This window comes from Triticum urartu, chromosome 2A (assembly GCF_056163025.1).
Source record: "Triticum urartu cultivar PI428250 chromosome 2A, HENAU_Tu73, whole genome shotgun sequence".
In the NCBI taxonomy this organism is placed as follows: Eukaryota; Viridiplantae; Streptophyta; class Magnoliopsida; order Poales; family Poaceae; genus Triticum; species Triticum urartu.
In genome coordinates, this window is record NC_141874.1 from 687,792,969 (window position 1) to 687,806,916 (window position 13,948).

At 46.2% G+C, this 13,948-nt stretch overlaps 1 protein-coding gene across 1 annotated transcript in view; it reads right to left on the minus strand.

The window, feature by feature from the left end:
• LOC147986743 (uncharacterized) overlaps positions 1 to 13,948 on the minus strand; it is a 38,992-nt gene that overhangs the window by 4,465 nt on the left and 20,579 nt on the right. The gene's annotated exons all lie outside the window — the stretch shown is intronic.

Below are 13,948 nucleotides of genomic sequence, written 5' to 3' on the forward strand. Positions count from 1 at the left end.
AGCCCTCCCGATGAACACGACCACGCATTCCGTTCCGACCCAGCCGCGTTGCCTCCCGATGAACACGACGCATTCCGTTGCCTCCCCATGAACACGACGACGACGCTGTTTCTCCGTTCCGACCCAGCCATGTCAACGAGCCCTCGCCGTACGTATGCGCGAGAAGGCGTTCGAGACCCCGCCCGTATGTACACATATGTGGCTGTATTTTCTTTCTTGCACCCTGGCCGTTGTACGTACGTGTACATGCTACGTGCGCGCCTCTACTACGATACGTGCGTGCCTCTACTACGACACGTGCGCGCCTCTACATCGACCTGTATGTACGTACACATTCGCGACCAGAATGACAACGCTACGTACGCTTCGACCAGGTGGGTACCGACTGTCAGGCACTTCCTTGCTTGCGAAGATGTAGCTGGTGGGTCCCAGCAGTCAGGGGGGCGAATCGTTTTTTTGCCCGGACGCACTTCCTTGCGTGCGAAGGTGTAGCTGGTGGGTCCCAGCAGTCAGGGGGAAACGTTTTTTTCGCGAAATATGGTGGCCTGTCCGGTGGGTCCCTGCTGTCAGGTGGAGGAATAATTATTTTCCGCGTAATAAGGAGGCATTTCCTTGCTGCCGCCGTGGACCCAGCTGTCAGCCTCTCCACGTACAGTCCACGTCCGATGGAAGTCGTTCCTTGACCATGTTGACCACGCCGCGCCGAGAGCACCAGGGCGGTGGACGACGGCGAGGCCTAGGAAGGGAATGACACGGAGGCAAGGAAGACTTGGCAGTTGTTTCCCACGCGGAGGGGAGTACGACTGTACGAGGGTTTACTGGTTCGTCTGCCGTCGCCAGAGAATAACAGCAGGTGTGGGTGAGTAGAGGGATGGCTAGGCCAGCGATGGGAGTACGGTGGGGCGGTGAGGCCTGCGCGGCAGCACAGCCGGCCGCGGGGAGGAGGGAGCAGGTAGTCTCGCCGGCGCTTGTTTGAGCGGCTGGAGCAGGAAGAGCAGAGATTGAAGAAGCACGACGGCCGTTGGATGGACATCCAACAGTCACTGCTTGTGCATCAACCTTTTTTTTAGGAAAGCCTCAAATCTGTGGAAAACAGCATACAACCCTGCCATTATTTCTAATAATTTTCAGCCCATTTGCTAATTCTTAAGGTTTTTTTGGAGCCCATATTCTTTTTGTTAGCATTACAACCCAAATTGTGGCCACGGTTAAAAAATTATACGAAATTTTGCATATTTCGGTGCGGTCCGAACTGTTTTTAATCCCGAAATTTCGACTCACATTCAAACTGATTTTAAAAATAAATGTATATCAATATAAAATCCAACAAATTCTCCATGCATAAAAATTAATGTAATTTAAAATCTTGAAATGAAAAAAAAGATATTTGAAACTAATTGCCGGTTTGATGTGTTTTAAAAATGTACAACCCATTTCTCATTACTGATGGGCCATTTTCTCGGCCAGCCGAATGAAAGCTCTCCTCGTCTTGAAAGATTTGCAGCCCAACAGGCCTGACAAAGCGACTTGCTTGGCAAATCACAAAAAAACTGGGCTGTGGCCGTGGACCTAGCTGTCAGCCTCTCCACGTACAGTACTCTTCCGATGGAAGTCGTTCCTTGACCACGTTGACCACGCCGCATGGAGAGCACCACGGCGGTGGATGACGGTGAGGCCTAGGAAGGGGACGACGTGGAGCCGGGGAAGACGCGGAAGTGGAAGCCCGCGCGGAGAGGAGTACGAGGGTTCACTGGTTTGACTGCGGTGTGAGGCTGCCGTCGCCGCACGGCCTGTCCAGCGGTGGGAATAGTAGGGGGCGAGGAGGCCTCCGCGGCAGCACAGCTGACCACGGGAGGTAGGAGCATGCGGCACGACCGGCGCTGCTTTGGGTGGCTGGAGCAAGAAGACCAGAGGTTGAAGAAGCACTACGGCCGTTGGATGGACATCGTACGGTCACTGGAGCTAGAATCGTTCATATTAACTAAAGTTGACAAAGGCCCCCGTCCCAGTCAACTTAGTAGGCCGACAAGTCAGCCTCCCACCATGGTGAGTCCCAGCTAGCAGGGGGAGTATTCATTTTTTGTGCGTAATAAGGAGGCACTTCCGGTGGGTCCGAGCTGACAGCGGGGGGAACGTTTTTTTCGCGAAATACGCTGGCCCGTCCGGTGGGTCCGAGCAGTCAGGGGGGAAACGTTTTTTTCGCGAAATAAGGTGGCCCGTCCGGTGGGTCCCTGCTGTAAGATGGAGGAATAATTATTTTGCGCGTAATAAGGAGGCACTTCCTTGCGGCCGCCTGGACCCAGCTGTCAGCCTCTCCACGTACAGTACTCTTCCGATGGAAGTCGGTCATTGACCACGTTGACCACGCCGCGCCGAGAGCACCAGGGCGGTGGTCTGGACGACGGCGAGGCCTAGGAAGGGGACGACACGGAGCCAGGGAAGACGCAGCAGTGGAAGCCCGCGCAAAGAGGAGTACGAGGGTTCACTGGTTCGGCTGCGGTGTGAGGCTGCCGTCGCCGTAGAATAACAGGGGGTGTGGGTGAGTGGAGGGATGGCCTGGCCAGCGGTGGGAGTAGTATGGGGGCGGTGAGGCCTCCGCGGCAGCACAGCCGGCCACGGGAGGCAGGAGCAGGAGGCACGACTGGCATTGCTTTGGGCGGCTGGACCAAGAAGACCAGAGGTTGAAGAAGCACTACGGCCGTTGGATGGACATCGTACGGTCACTGAAGCTAGAAACGTTTATTATTGACTAAGTTGACAAAGCCCTTGGTATGCCCCAACTTAGTAGGCCCATAGGTCAGCCTCCGAAACGGTGCGCCCCAGATGTCAGGGGGAGGAATCATTTTTTGGGCGGCCGAAGCTAAGAATATCCGAGATTGAAGAAGAAGCACGACATCCATTGGATAGACATCCAAAGGCCACTGCTGCTAGAACCGTGTGTTGACTATAATAAGTTGGCAAAGCCTTGCATACACGTCAACTTATTTTTTTAGGGGACGCGTCACTTAGTAGGCCCACAAGTGTGTGGCAGAGAACTTATAGCCCATTTACATTTTGTAAGAATGTACAGCCCATTATGGAATTCTAATGGAATTTACAACAGCCCATTTACAATTTGTTAAAAGTACAACCCATTTTCTAGTTAGGACAATGATTAATAATTTCAACCAACCGTTGAAGACAGAATTCAATAAAATTTCCCACATTTTGATGGGCTCCAAAATATTTTTATCCCGAAATTTCTAGTCAGATTAAATATAATTTTGTATTACGTAAAAATCTAACGAAACATTGCACGCGCAACAATGAAAATTTAAGATTTTCAAAATCCATAAATAATATTTTATAAACTAATTACATGTTTGGTGCATTTTTTTATAGTTACTGCCCAGTTTTTATAATACATCCCATTTATTATTTTTTAAAGCCCATTTTCCTATTAAGCCTAATGCATCCCTCCTAGGAAAGATTTGCAGCCTAGCGGGGCGGAGAATAACAAGTTGACCTTGCCTGGGTATTCCTCAAAAAGACGTATAGCTGGGCTAGCCATTTTCATCTTGAAAAAATTAGTATCTGGGCTGGATATCTGGCCTGGGCTAGATGAGCCATAGCCCGCCCAGTTAATACCCTTCTCTCCTCTGAACAACGACAAAATCATCGCCAAGAAAAACTCTGCAGTGCTCACGCCTCAAAAACACAAATACTGCTCGAGCTGCTTGGTCCTAGCTGTCGGCCGCACCTTGTGCAATTCTCTCGTTTATATTGACTACATAGGTTGACAATGGTGTGGGACCGTGATGTCAGGAAACCAGGAGAAAGCAAAAAAATATAGTTGTACATAATAAGGAGGCACTTGCGTATGTATGGCTATGGCCCTAGTGGGTCCCTAGTGTCATCCAGTCAAAATAAAGTCATCTCCTGAATCCTCATGTTCGTTGACGATGTTAACAATGCTCGGCGCCACGGCGAGCGCAACAACTCGAAGGACAACGGAGAGGGCCTCGCGGGCCCTACGGATGGTCTGATACAGCGCCCGCTACTCATTCAGGAAGCCAGGATCATCGGACACCTATGAGCACCTCCGAGAAACTGAGACGGCATGAAATGGTAAGGCCGCGCTTGGGAGCTCTAGTTTATTTCAAACCTGTATTAACATACAAGTGTAATTTACTCGTCATCGAAAACAACGCGTAAAATACAGGCGTAATGAAACCGAGGGCCCGAGGTCTGTAAGTAAAACCGGCGGGTTATGCATGTAATTTGAGAGACCAGTGTATATTTTACGAGCACTGCTATATGGACGAGATTACCAGACGATACATGCACGACGTGCGTATCATGCCATCCATGGGCAAGGCTGAAACAACAGCTAACGGCTGGATTAGCAATCGCCCGAGTGTCGTTCAACATTTTTATCGTGTGTCAAGTACTTCTGATATTTTACTAGTCAAAATCGACCAACCAAGCGCCTTCGCCCGAGACCATCTGCTTTAATTTACAAGCATCAGTTTTAAAAGCGGTTTTGGTTGGAAAACGACGATCCAATCACAGCCTAATATCATGAGTCGGTCGGAAAATCATATGGTTTCACGTCTAACCTACCCGACTTGTCGTATAGGCTATGAATGAAACATCAGACGATGAACTTCTTAAGCACGGAAACAATAGAAGAGGATGATCTTCTTAACAAGCAAATCACTGGCATTAGATCGACATGCAAAACAATACGAAGCATTATTCTCAGGAGGCACGGTGGACAGCTCGTGATGCCACATGCCACAACATTCCAAGCTCAAAACACAAGGCGTGGCATTACATAGACAATATTCAGAACAAACTCTTAACACAGGAATATCTCAGCAGAGTAACTATTTACTTCTAAACTGAACACAGGAATAGGAAAAAACACTCGACGCTGCTCACAGCAAGGGCGTCCCACTCAAAAATATCAAAAGCATGTCTTCTGGCTAACATCAATGAGCAAATTTTGACAAGGTATTCCAATTCCAATATATTAAACTAACGTCTTCTTGCTAACATCAATGATTAAACTTTGACAAGCTTTTCCCATTCAAAATATGTAATGCCTATGATCTTGGAGTCCTGTCGCTTCTTGCTAACATCAATGATTAAACTTTGACAAGCTTTTCCCATTCAAAATATGTAATGCCTATGATCGTGGAGTCCTGTCGCTTCTTTTACTTGTTTGGGCACTTCTTGCCCAGGGCACTCCACGTGTTGTTAAATTGCCAATGGTCTCTATAGACTAGTCATGTCACCGGTGTCTAATATTTATAGCACCGGCTGTAGCAATGGAGGGATTCGGTGCCAAACTAAGAAAAGGTGAAATTGGCACCTCTTTTGGCCTACATAGTGGAAGGCCTAATACTCTGTAAAGCTTCTCGGTCATTCCTTCTATAATGTAGCGCAAACAATGACTACTTCTTTCTGCAAAGTGGAACGACCAACTGGACCCAGTAATGCAGTAGTTTGCCTTGGACACATTGGCTCCTTTTATGCAGTTGAACTAAAATCAAAGTCGGAATAAAATCAAGCTTTAATTTTGATATCCCTGTAAGCAACAAAAGGTATAAGGGAAACAATTAATGAGAAATAACGGTTGATGACTTGTACTCCCAGAAGAAAAACATATACTGATCTACCTTATCTTAATGGGAAACAAAGCAGGAGAGTAGCAATTCTCAATCAGTGTGATTCATTCATATTAACTGACACATTATCTTAACAATGCCTTGTTTCAAGATGTATAAAGAACGAGAAAGCAGAAAAGTATCATTCTTAAAACAATGCGACTGATTCATTTTAACAGAGACATTATCTTAACAAACAGCAATACAATAGCTTCAATTCAACATTTATTTAAAACAGTACCAATACAAGTAGCACAACATCTCAAAGCACACTGCACAATCATGTGGATGAAGGCCTGTACTGACCTTTCATGAGACGAAGAAGATAAAATACGAATCTGCCAACACGAATAGGAAATCCAATCTTGTTTTGTGCAGTTGCACTGAAATCAAGCCAAGTGTTACGCGTAGTGAAGCTAAATGTCGCAATAGCAACAAGTTGAATAGATACCCCTGTATAAACAGAGGCAAAAAAGGAATCAATTACTGGCTAATAAAGGAGGATGAAACATGCGGCCACAAAAATGGTAATCCCGCCAATCCCTAACAAGTGTTGCAGTTTTGAAATAAGATTCAGTAGTTAATTCTGAGAGTGGCATCAATTACTGGCTTATAAAGGGGGTGATGCTGAATTTGTTGTAACAAAGCAACAAGCATCATGTCTGGGTTGGTCCCATTTTTGTTCACTACTTAATGGGAAAATACAGCAATACAGTAGCTTCAATTCATCATTTATTTAAAATAGTACCAATACAAGTAGCACAACATCTCAAAACACACTGCACGATCATGTGGATGAAGGCAAGTACCAACCTGTCATGACGCACACAGGATAAAATACGAATCTGCCAACACGAATAGGAAATCCAATCTCGTTTTGTGCAGTTGCACTGAAATCAAGCAAAGTGTTACGCGTAGCGAAGCAAAATGTCGCAATAGAAACAAGTTGAATAGATATCCCTGTATAAACAGAGGCAAAAAAGGAATCAATTACTGGCTAATAAAGGAGGATGAAACATGCGGCCACAAAAATGGTAATCCCACCAATCCCTAACAAGTGTTGCAGTTTTGAAATAAGATTCAATAGTTAATTCTGAGAGTGGCATCAATTACTGGCTTATAAAGGGGGTGATGCTGAATTTGTTGTAACAAAGCAACAAGCATCATGTCTGGGTTGGTCCCATTTTTGTTCACTACTTAATGGGAAAGACAGCAATACAATAGCTTCAATTCATCATTTATTTAAAACAGTACCAATAAAAGTAGCACAACATCTCAAAGCACACTGCACAATCATGTGGATGAAGGCCTGTACTGACCTTTCATCAGACGACCAACATAAAATACGAATCTACCAACACGAATAGGAAATCCAATCCAGTTTTGTGCAGTTGCACTGAAATCAAGCAAAGTTGCCGGTGTGACATTTAAGTTTTCTATAACAACAAGTTGAATAGATATCCCTGTTTTAAGAGGCAAAAAAGAAAACAATTACTGGCCAATAAAGGAGGATGAAACATGCGGCCACAAAAAGAAGCATCTACCTTATCTTGATGGAAAACAAAGTATAGGACAGTAGCATTTCTAAAACGGTTGCATTGATTCATATTAACAGAGAAATTCTTTTAAAACAGATCAATAGTTAATTCTGAGATTAACAACAGCAAAATAGCTGCATGGGACATGCCAACACCATGTGCGTCCACACGTATAAATGGGTGATGCAGAGTATGTAGCCAAGCAGTATATATGCGCTGGTCCCATATTTGTTCTCTTTGAACCTTCTTCCTATGTGAGGGCAGCAAATCTAGTCGTGCACAAACTACCCGACCCCCCAGTTTCTTTCCCTTTTCAACAAAGAGATCGGTTCCTTACAGATGTGTGTACTGGGTTACCCCCCTTTTTCCCTTTTTGACCTACAAAGCGGCTGGATAGCCAGTCTATACTACTTTCCGCCCCTCCTTTCCTCATTGAACCACGTCCTAGATTCTTGCTCCAGCCCACCGCACCCTTCTTTCCTCTTTGAACCAAGACCTAGATTCGACTACAGATCGAAAAAGATCCACATGCAGCTAGAGCAACGACGGTTTCAAAGAAACTTATACCTTAGGGTCGTCGGGATGTGGCAAGGCGTGCGGCGGGAGGCCGGATCTGCCCACACTACGTACGACAGCGAGGAAGAAGGGGTCGGTGGCCCTCCCGCACAGGCGCTGGGTGAAAGAGAACAACGCAGCCGGCAGTGGATTGCCTCCCTCGCCGAAGGCGATAGAGTGAACGCTGCACCTCCTCCCCTTCCCGGTGCGACGGGATACGGACGCCTCCTTCACCAGCTGTGAGGGGGGAGAGAGAGACAAGAGGCGAACGCATTCTTTTTTAGATCTGGTGAAGAGAGGGTGAGAGACTGTGAATATAGCAAACCCTAGCAAATGAACGCTGAGCCTCCAGCGGGTAACATATATGTAGTGCGGCGAGCATGTGGAGAGTGCAAACCCTAGCGAACAAGCGCTGAGGCTCCCGCTGTAGTACGGACTGAGCTCCGGTGCCTTCATTGCACCTGCTTTTGGCTGTATAACAGGTGAGCCAGCCACATTTTGGGCCCACCTGTCGTAAATCCAAAGGCAGGTGCACTAAGTCAATGAAGCTGCGTCCATATAGTACTCTCGTGTATACGACTAAAATATAGTGGAGTGGTTTTCTTATTCTCTCCATAACAATCGTTTTAAATTGTGTAAGTACGAAATGAAATTCTTTATTTAATGTACAGTGAAGAAAACTAGTACTACTCACTTCTGATGAACTAACGATCCACGCCCACGCGTCCTGGTCGCACTTCCTGTCCTTCACGTGTGGTACACTACCCTCCCTTAAGTGAACAACCACACATGCGCCAAATTATCGGAAACGTGTGAGAGTGTGTACAAATAAAGAAATTTAATTTCAATTATCGGAAAGGTTTGAGAGTATTACAAAGTTTGACTTCAGTCAAATCTAATATGCGGAGTAAATAAAAATGGAGGGCTACTACGTCCATCCGGGTTTTTAGTCCACACCATTTTTTAAATCAAAGTTAATAGCTGGACAAATAAAATTACAGGGGAGCTGGAGACAAAGTTGTGAGAAGGCTTAGAAATCAATACAAAACTTATGCTCTTAGTACCAACGTCGATCCTTCTTCGAGGAAACATTTGGTTCATAGCCAATTGTGTGATAAAATTGCACCAACGTGAAAGACGACTGCGTCTCCAACGCAACCAAGGTGAACTGACGAAGGATATCATCTTTGTGCGTAACAAGCAAAGAGCACTGATGGAAGACAGCTTGTTTTTCGTCAAAAATCGATCAGCTTCACCAGCCGACGCAACCATGAGGCGCAACCATGAGCATCGATAGGTCATCGTGGTGATGCATCATCCATTTGGCATCAAGTTTGGGTGAGGCACCTAAGAAGTTCGACAAATCCTCATTGTGGTCTGTTTCTTCTCAGTAATCAAGCTCGAGGAAGGAAGAACCACGTGGCAGGGGACAGTGAGGTGGAACAACAATGGCCATCCAATTTTGTGCAGTTCCACTAAAATTGAGGAAGACATGCCCGGGTATGGAGACACGCATCGCTGTTTCCAAAAATATAAAAAAGGGTTAGCAACGACATCTCAATTGTCAATTAGAATTAATGAAAAATACAGGAGTAATTATCTTGATGAGAACTAAACCAAGATACCCGAGAAAAAAAGCATTTCTTCATTTAACCAGTGATAGTACTACCACCATATGTACAATGACCGCACAACCACCATGTACTTTTTGTCGAAACAACATGTATACCTCCATCGAGGCATAAATCAGGACAACTTTTTGAGTGGCATTTCCTCTATAATAGTACTACTAGTAGGTGATGTTGGATCAGCTGACGAACCCTAGCTACTATGCATGGGGAGCTGGGGAGTAGTCACATAGAAGAAAACCCGCATGCAGCGACCTGGGGAGCTGGACCAGTACAAGAAGTTATACCTCAGGTGGGCGAGATGTTGTTTAGGCGGGCGGGCGGGATCTGCCCACACGACGACAACGAACAAGGGCGCAGAGGATCTTCGTCCGCGCCAGCGCCGGCTCCGAGAGGACGGTGCGCATCGGCTTCCTCCGTCGCCGACGGCGACAACGTCAACGCTGCACCTCCTCACCTCCCGCAGCGGACGGGATTCGGCCGGATCTGTGACCACCGGTGAGGAGAGAGATAGAGTGGACACTGTCATCTTGTTTTGATATGGAGAGGGTGAGAGAGCGAGACACGAGAAACTCTATCAAACAAGAGGCTATAATGGAGTAAAAAAATCTCTCCACAGCAGTGGTTTTGAATAGAATACGCGCGTTCCTGGAAAAAAGAAACGAAAACTGGCAGACAATTTTTTAAGGGTCTATCTAGGACACATCTAGATGTGACATAGTTATGTCACATATAAGTTGATGTCCACTCTGTTTGTGGTCTTTTCCTAGTTTTTTTGTTTCTTGTTGCTACATTATATACTTGTGGGAGCTTAGATTTGATATCCTTAAATAACATCTAGATGTGAATTAGACAAACTGATTTTCTAACGTACCAAGAAAGAAAACTCGATCAAAAACACGCCCCCGCTTCCAGGTCGCGAGAGTCGTCACGCACACACACATAGAAATAGACATGCATATCCGTGTTTACGTAAAATTCCATTTCCATCTCCATCTCCAATCATATTTGTCCAACTGGCACATTATTTACATTGTTAATTATATACGCAGCAATATTAACGTACAACATCTCTTGTTTGCGCACGTCCGGACCGCTGCCACGGCCGGTCCTGACCAACCCGAACCCTCTTCATCACCCGCGCGTGCTTCCCGCCCGAAACGGTCAGTGCCGCATTCATGCCCGGCCAGAGCGAACGCGACCTCTCACTGGCGCCAGCATTGAAGCGGCGCGCCGGCCGAGAGAGCGTCGCCCGCGCCGCTTCCGGGTGCACGCGGCTGCTCCGCGTTCAAAGGTCGCAATAGCCGGCTACAACATGCATGTAAAAAGTTCTTAGGAGTCCGTGCTACAGCTAGCTGTCCTCCCCCAACTCGTCAATCTCTTCCAGTAGTGCTAGTACTCCATGGCGCGATCCATCGACAAGCAGGCGGGAAAGTTATGGTATACTACTCGGTTTGCGGTGAGTGGCATGCCGAGCGACCGTGTGGGGTCGAGCCGTGGAGGAGGGTGAGACACGAACTCGATAGACGTGATTTAAACGTTGGTTTTGCTCGATGGCGCGATCCAACGAAACGAAACGTTGGTTTCTCTCCATTTCCATTTTTTCTCCGGAAAAACGGAAACTTTTCCACTCCATTATCATTCCTATTCCAAGGTTGCCCCGTTACAACATTCCATCAAATACAAAGGAAAACTAACACGCATGCTGATGCATCTCAATGATTCACAGATCATAGCCAATATTTACTTCACAACTAAAGAAAAAAGTTGTGAGAGTGTGTACGATAGAAAAACTACTGATGGGGTCACTACGACTTAAACCCTAAACCCTAAACATGATTTAATTTCCTGGCCAGGTAGAATCTGTCAAAGGAAAGACGGCTGGCACCCTCAGATCATACGATGCTTTTGTGCAGTTCCACTAAAATCGACCTGAGCATCCCTGATAGCAAAGATATTGAAGAAGTGTGATTAGAATAATAGTACTGGCACTAGTTCATGAGACATAAACTCATCACAAGTAGAAGCCGGTAGAAGTAGAGAAAGATCGACATGGAGATGGAGCTACGGCAGTGGAGCAAGCCGGCTCCAAAAGGAAGATGGACTACCTGGGACATCGGGCTGTAGCTAGAAGGGCGGTTGGGACGCGACATCGGCCCATACCGCGGTGGCCCCCATTGGGACGCACCGACTGTGGGTTTTCTCCCTCGCCGATGTCGACCGTGTCTACGCAGAACATTGTTCCCTTCCCCCAGCTACGGGATCAGGCCCGTCGTTCTATGCTTGTGAAGAGAGCAACCTAAGCAAGCAGGCTTGTAGCTTAGGCTCCTGCTAGTGTATATATAGTGGTTTTCTTTTTCTCTCCATATCAACCATTTTATATTGCATACGTGTCATTCAAGAGTGAAATGATGGTTGCTTCTTCCGACTAACTTACTGTGTGATTTGACTGCTCCTTAGTGGCCCCTACACGTACTCCCCCTACGTGTATGCAACAGTCACACGTACACATGGACGCAAAAACACGCGCGACGCCCTAGTGCATGCATGTCCGAGCACACGACGGAACACACACGGTCACGCTCAAGTGCTCAATCTACACGTGCATGCACACACATACTCAGTCAGGGTGAGCTAGTGACCGTATGGACACCGGAAAATATATATATTGAGCGCAATGAGCGTATTATGAAGTCCACTGACCGTATTTTTACAAATATATAGTGACAGACAGTGTATTTATCTCGTTTGAAATTAAGCCATATTAAGCGATGAGGAGGCAGCATGGACTAGCATTACTTTGCTGTGTCCCGTCAACTTGCCGAACGAGGAGAAGGTTGCAGGACGGGAGAAGCTTGCGCGTGGTGGCTCGTAGGACAAGGAGAAACTTTTGACTAATGCAAGCTCTCCCTCGCTCAGGCGGTGGACATGCAACCGTTAATTCGATGTCAGATTGCCAGAAGCATACTACACTATACTACTAGTGCTATTATTGCTCGACTTCCCGAACAGCCAAGCGCAAAGTTTACTAGTACTACTACTATAGTCCATAAAGGTACGTACTATACTAGTACTACTAGGCACCGGATGGAGGAGCGTCTGCACTCTTATTATAATTTTAAAATGTGATAAAGCAATGTTCAACACATTTGGTTCTCTTCGAGGGTTCTCGCATGTGATAATGGAAGCTGATTGCATGGAACACTCGCCACAATTCTCGCTTAATTCTGGCTCATATCCTGTTACAAATAGTAGCGCTCAGTAATATTTCCTCTTTTTTTGTTATTCAGCATGTAAACAGGTCAGCAAACCTTGCGGCGCATCTTCGTGCGAACCGTGCTTGCTGCACTTTGAATGTGGCCGAGAGCTGGATTGATGAAACACCTTGCTTCCTACTTCTTTTTTTGCGGGGTACCTCGCTTCCTAGTGAACAGTGTCATGGCTGATCGTCCTAAGAATGCTTATATATGAATAAAGCTCTCTCATTTACCCGCAAAAAAGATTAAGCCATATTAACCGGAAAGGAGGGAGTATGGACTAGCACTACTTTTTGGTGTGTCCCGTCAACTCGCAGAACGAGGAGAAGCTTGCAGGACAAGGTGAAGCTCGCTTACGCCTTTTGACTAATGCAACCTACCCTCGGTGGACATGCATCAGTCCATTCGGTGTCAGATTGTCAGAGGCATACACTGTAGTACCCAACATGCAGAGTACCATCATTGTTCAACTTCACGAAGGGGCGAAGAGCCAAGCGCAGTAGTACGTGCACTCTACTTGGTTTTGCACCTTCATACTACTCCACCCTCCGTCACAGTTTACAGGGCGCGCTTCATTATGATGCATTTCTCTCAATGCATTTCCACCACCAGAGAGACTTTAGACGCGTTTGGTTTAATGCTCAATTAATTAGGGCGTGGTAACCGCAATCAAGTCCATAATTTTCTCTCCATGTACTGTACTACTACGGAGTGCATGCATGTGTGTACCCAGGGTGGAAGCACTGCATGCATGTGTGTATGCATTATTCCCTCTTGTAATAGACGCCGTGCTATAACTACCAATGCTATTTTTCAGGCCGATCACTAGTCGCCTTGGTCCCACAGATTTTTTTCTTTTTTCTGAAGCGCGCTGTATAAACAGTGACAGATGGAGTAGTATGAGCAGATTCAAAGAAGAGCGTATTGATGGTTGCTTCTTCAGAGCAACTTCCAGTGGGAAAGGTGGGGCTTATGATTTGACTGCTCATTACTCACTATTAATGTGGTGCAATGACCGGGCTGAGTCTCCCATGCGGTTGTGCACTACCCCCTCGGTTCTTAAATATACTCCGGTGTATTTGTCTTTCTAAAATATGTTGAAATCTCTGTTAAGATGAATAGAATATTTAGGAACGGAGGGAGTACACATACAAAGCAAAATGAGTGAATCAACACTCTAAAATATGCCCATTTGAAATTTGTAAAAAAACAAATATTTAGGAATGAAGGAGTATAATTTTGTGCATGGCACATGGACCCGGATGCCGAAGAGGCTTCTAGCCATGCTATCAAGCTTCCAGCATTTGTTTACATAATTA